Raw genomic sequence first — 6,000 nt, forward strand, 5'->3', positions numbered from 1 at the left:
GATCGCCCGTGTGAGATCAAGCTCGAGAATGAAATGGCTTTTAGTCGCCAAATGAGATTCGCGGTACGACGTGTGCTGGAACACTCTAACGCGAGTAACGAGTTAATATCCCGTTGACTTTCGTCTCGGCGGGAGCAGCGTTTCGCTGAAGGCAAGCGGGGGGAGGGGGGGAGGAGGGAAGGTTGAGATCAAACGTTTCCGACTATCGCGTTCGATAGCAAAGTTGCATTCGGGAGAGCACGGAGAGAGGGTGAAGGCGAGGCCTCCTCCTCCTCCTCCTCCTCCGCCGGCTCCCTCGATCGGTATTCACCCCGAGATTATGCGGACGACTGCGCCGGCCGAAAATCCGCAAAACGAACCGAACGAAGTGTTTGCAAAGGACGGATCTAATTTCGCGTGTACCACGATGATAAACGGATCCATCTAGGGAGAGGGAGATAGACAGATAGATAAAGTTCGAGATAGAGGGAGAGGCTCGTCGAAGCCCCACTCGCGGCCCCCACCCTGTCACCTGTATCGAGTTATCTTTGATTCCGTTAGTCCGGCTTAATCTCCCTCTTTGGCTGCCTCTCTCCCTCTCCTCGCCCTGGAATCTCCGTTTCCTACCGACTCGTCCTCGTAGCAGACCCTTCATCCATATATTTCTGGCGCACCCCGGCGAATCTCCACCTCTCTGTCGCTCCAGCTCGCTGACCTTGCGGCCGCTTGTCACCGGCATATTCGTTCATCTCTCAGCACGAGAGGCACGATGCAAATTTCGAAAAGCCTTCGACACCGGCGGTAAATCACGTTAACGTAGTCCATGCCGGACCGGAGGAGCGTGCATCGCGCGCGACACGTACACGTAACACAAGCGTTATCATCGCGTCCTCGCGCTGCTCCCTTTCCCGCTCGAGCTCGCTACGAGTGATTACGTGTGATAGCGGCACGGTCGCTCTCAAGAGGCCAGGCCGTTTTTTATTTGCATATTCCCCGGTTAAGTTGACAAGCGGGAGGCGATCAGGGAAATTTCATCCCGAACGAGTCCAGAACGAGAGAGGAAGCAACGCTTCTTCGTGGTTGCATCGCGAACGCCTTGGCCGGGTCGACCTTAAGGGGAGGAACGAACTGAATAAACGTGCAAGAATGAAAATTTTAGGTTTTATTTATACGACGATGTGAAGAGTAGAAAGGTTTTGTTTATTAACGAATACTCGTGTAAATATATACGGTATATATAGCTGAAATATACTCTCCTTTCTTTTTTTCAAGTTGTCGCTTTTCGCAGTAAAATCTCGTCGGCTCTCGGTGGTCCGATCAGAGCGAATTTTAGCTAGAAATCTTGAGGAGGCTTATCGTTATCCGGTGAACTACTAGAAAAAAAAAATCGGACAAAATTAACAAAATGGCAGCTGCTATTAGGAAGAAAAAATTCAAATTTTTCAATTCTTTTACAATAAAAGAATTAATATCTCGAAATGAAATATTTTGACGGAGTTGTCCATGGTTCGTGAGCTGAGAGCTACACGAACAAATATTATTGCTCTAAAATTCCAAATCGATACGAAGCTCAGTTTCGGAGAAATCACTGCGAAAAGTTGAACAATAAAATCTCGAGAAGAACGCGTTTAAAATTTAAGCGGACGCGTATATTTATATGAGTATTTGTTTAAAAGCAGAATGTTTCTACTCTTCATATGTTATATAAATATATGTAAAATTTTCATTCTTGCACATTTATTCAGTTCGTCACAGAATCATTATCAAAAACAAGCACGATTTTGCAGTGATCTGTGACCCTCCAGTCCCCTTAAAGGCGGCACACGTACGTCTCTGTTCGTTACCTCCACCCGTCGCGACGGATTGCTCGCGTAAACGCAAACGGCGGGAATCGCCTTAGTCTTCGCCGCGGTAGTTCCTTCCTCTCGTACTTACTCGCGCTCGACTTGTCATCGGCCGACATGGCGCAATATTCCGTGGACGCGCGGCGGAGTCGAGGCTGGCCGCGATCCAGAATAACTGCACTGCCGCGATGCACGGTGACACTTGATTATCGGAAGAAATAGCGTGAGAAGTATGGATAAAGGACACCGGAATATAATGCGAAGCACGGCAAGAAATCCCGCCTGGTACGAGGTGTCTCTTGGCGGATTTCGATCGGCGCTGCGAGTTTATATTTCGTGCGCGGGCCCGACGACGGTGGGCGTTATCCGGGCGAATTCAATTTTGCCGAAGAATAAAAGCGACGACGACGACGACGACGACGACGAATGTTACGAATATTGGGTCGTAGTAATCGCGGCTGTTGCATGCAAAGGGATATGAGTGACGGCTCGTGAACGATTCAGGGATTCAGGCGGAACGCCATCGTATGATTTCCCTTTTTCGCGTCGAAGACAAAGTTTTAATTGACAATATGCATACGAGGTGTTTCAAAACAGCGCCGGGGTTTTTAAGGGCAGATGGTGCTCACCAATTGCAGGAAAAAAGCAACATGAGTCGAAAAATTAATATTGTCGGGGTTATGAGAACAATTATTTATTCCAACTAGAGCCAGTGACCCGCTCAAGAAACCAAAGCCTTCTCGGAGCTTTTGAAAGAGTTCGCAGTTCTGTGGTACCAATAATTAGAAGATGTGAGTTAAAATAAATTAATTGTTCATAACTCCGACAATATTAATTTTTCGGCCCGTGTTTATTAGAAATTTTTCCTCGATTTTGTCGAACGCACTATCTGCCCTTAAAATCCTGAAACCTGTTTTCTAAGCGCTATATACGCATTTGTAGAAACGTTTTCTTAACTTTCACACGGAAGCGCGAATTTCCGTGCCGCCTCGAGACAAATCTCATACATACGTGGTTCAACTGTTGCGTCAATTATAGCGAATAAACGGCACCCTGGAGCGCGCGATCGAGACGTAAGGTAACCGCCGTAACCGCCGTCGTCCATTATGCCGGTATAACTGCTTGCGATAGCGGGCGACACTCGATTATTGGGAGAAATAGCGTGAGAAATATGAATAAAGCCTGGCATATATTGCACCATCTATACGATATTGCGCGGGGATTCGCTTGGTACCGACCGGGCGGCTCTCCCTCCTCCTTTCTCCTCTCCTCCTCCGAGCATTCGATTGTAATTAGAATTTATTGCGATAGAGAACCACGCGGGGCGGTTAAGGGGGGGGGGTGGGGTGGGCAGTGCGTGAGAGGCGGTTCGCGTCGATCGCGAGTTGCGGCGTTACGAAATTGCGCGATTCATAAAAGTGATCGTAAACGTATACGCGAATTTAGTATTCGGCGCGGTGAAGAAGTAATGAGCGGCTGGGCGGGACATTGTGCCTCTTTGTGTATAGTAAAATACGCGCGATGATGAGTAGTCGGACTTGCACGCGCTCTCGGATATGTACACACGGCTTCATAATACGGAAAACACCGCGCGGGCCGCGCGCGACCACCGGGCCACCTCTCTCTTTAAATTGCGTCCACGCCCAAAGTGGCGATCTCGACGTAATAACGACAACGGCCGGGCGTTACACGATACCTACCATTAGCCTCATCGGCTGAATATCGATTCTGTTGACCCAAACGCGGCTCGAAGAGAGCATTCGATAAATGCCCTGCTCTAACGGCGCCCGCGAGAGCGGCAAGGTGAGAGACCGAGGGAGAGGAGGTGAGAGAGCCGGAGTAGAGTGGAATAGAGAGAGAGAGAGAGAGAGAGAGAGCTAGAGCTAGAGCGGAGCGACGGAAGGGACGACTGTAACGAAGAATACAAGGCGCCGACGATTTTTCATGCCGCGTCGCGAATGAATTATTCATCGGCCGTGATAGGCATAAAAGTCGCGACGGCCCGAAATGAAAATGTCCCGAATGGATACAGCCTCGTCGGGCGCTCGTGAATCGGATACTTAAGGCGGACAGTTCGCCACGAAGGGGGGGGGGGAGTAGGAGTACACTCCCGCCTCGCGTCGTTGATCGCGTGTGCGACGCGGTAAAATATTTTTTAATGGATATTCGTGGTAAAGCGCGGCGGCGAGCGCACCACCGTGGCGGTGTCGTGCCGCGGCGAAATATTTCGCGGTATTCTTTCCTATTTGTAGCCCCTCTTAACGAGGGAAAAATAAAGATTGATATCCCGGCAGGAGAGGGGCAGGAAGAAGAAGGGCCGGGGGGGGGAGAGGGAGGGAAAGAGGAGGAGGGCGGTCCTGCGACGGTGTCGAGAGGGCGAGAGAGCGGCGCGCCGTTGGCGCGGATTACCCGCGATTTTCGGATCGATATTTTGCCGTGGAGCGACGCTGCAATAAATTAATGGCGAAATCACGAGTTGCTCTTCGTGACTCGACTGATTCATCGATGGAACGAGCGATGGATCCCTTCCGCGCGCGCGCGCGCGCGTGCGCGAGACCTCTCACGCGACCCTTCCCGCCGGCTTTTACGGGTTATTACGCTATTTACTTTATCATCCCGCGTGATTACCGGTCGTTCTGTTTCGCCCCCTCCCCCCCCTGTTCCGCTATCGATTAATCTCCGATGCGGAGAGCGTCCGTATGAAAAAGTCGCGAACCGCCCCTTACTTATGCACCTGCGATAGGCCACCGCCACCTGCGAGAGGAGCGTGTACGACGAAAGGGGGGGGAGAGGTGCGGCGGGGCCGGTTTACTCGGCCGCGCACGAATCTCTATAGACGGGGCCGGGCAGCATTGCGGCTGGCAGATTGCGTCGCTGCGGAGTAGTCGACGTGTCGCACCTATGAGAAATTACCCTATGGCATGCGGGGCGCGCTTCTCCGAGAGCTGCCGTCTGACAACGCGACGCGACGCGATGCGACGCGACGCGACGCATTTCCATACGTACGCGGTCTTTACACAGGTACAGCCGTGTGCGCGTACAGTTCGGTGCGCGTGTGCACGAGCTGGCGTCGCCGTCGCCGTCGCCGTCGCCGTCGCGGCAAGGTGCACGTGACAGCTCGGCGGAATCCCGAAACAAGATCCTCCTCGAGTCTCTAACGGCTCAAGTGCTCCCGCACGCTGCTGTGTCGCTGCTGTGAATGCACCTTTACTTTGCTGCGCGACGGCGGCGGACGGAGGTCGTTGATTCAGTGTTTGAGGGGAGGTTGGGTATAGCTGTGGGAGAGCGGGGAACCGGCAAGACGAAGGAGGTGGGACGAGAATGGAAGCGTCCTGCGATTCGGGGGTCTACTACAATCGATTATCGATAAATGCCTCGCGGAATGCTCCTTGGATGGTCTGATTGTTAGACGCGGCCTCTTCAGCGCCGATTAACGGCCCTGGCGCTGTCGTAACCATCTTCGACGCGAAGATAGATGCATCTTGGAAAGCGTAATAAATGGTGCCGCGAGTTTTCCTTCGATATTTATCGCGCAGGATTGCCTCTGTCCCGCTCCGTATTGCAATTAAGTTAATAAAAGCGCGAGAGTCCTGTCGAGCGATTAACCCCCGGCTCTCGCTCTCTCTCTCTCTCTCTCTCTCTCCCTCCCTCCCCCTCTCTCATTGATTTCTTATTTCGCTCTTTGAGTGAGCCACTCGAAGAACACCCGAGGCTCGTCGTTACCCGTTCGGCTTGAAACGCGCGATGGGATCGGTCGCGGCGCGAACGCGCGAAATGTCGTTTGGGCTCGCCGCGAATCTCGTCGCGCGGCGCGATTTCTCATCTTGCCGCCGGTAAGTGGAGGGAATTCTATTTCGGCGGCACCCCCCGGGAGAGGATGAACCCCCGGAAAGCTTATCCGTGCAGATCCTCCGGATTTACATCGGCCAGCATTACAATGCAATTTACGGCTGCGAGGCGCGATCAATTATCGATAAATCGCTTCGCGGGCCGTTCCCAATGTTCCGGTCGTTATATAGATTCTCTTCAGGGTTTCGGCTGACCGACGGCGGCGGGCCCGAGGAGTGGCGGGCAAGGAGCGCCGACGTTTCGCACGTCAGCCGACTGGATTCTTTCCAGTCACTTAGCACGACCGAGGAGAAAGATAGACTCGCTCGCTCGCGCGCGTGCACGCGAC

This window comes from Harpegnathos saltator, unplaced genomic scaffold (genome assembly GCF_003227715.2).
Source record: "Harpegnathos saltator strain DR-91 unplaced genomic scaffold, Hsal_v8.6 scaffold539, whole genome shotgun sequence".
In the NCBI taxonomy this organism is placed as follows: domain Eukaryota; kingdom Metazoa; phylum Arthropoda; class Insecta; order Hymenoptera; family Formicidae; genus Harpegnathos; species Harpegnathos saltator.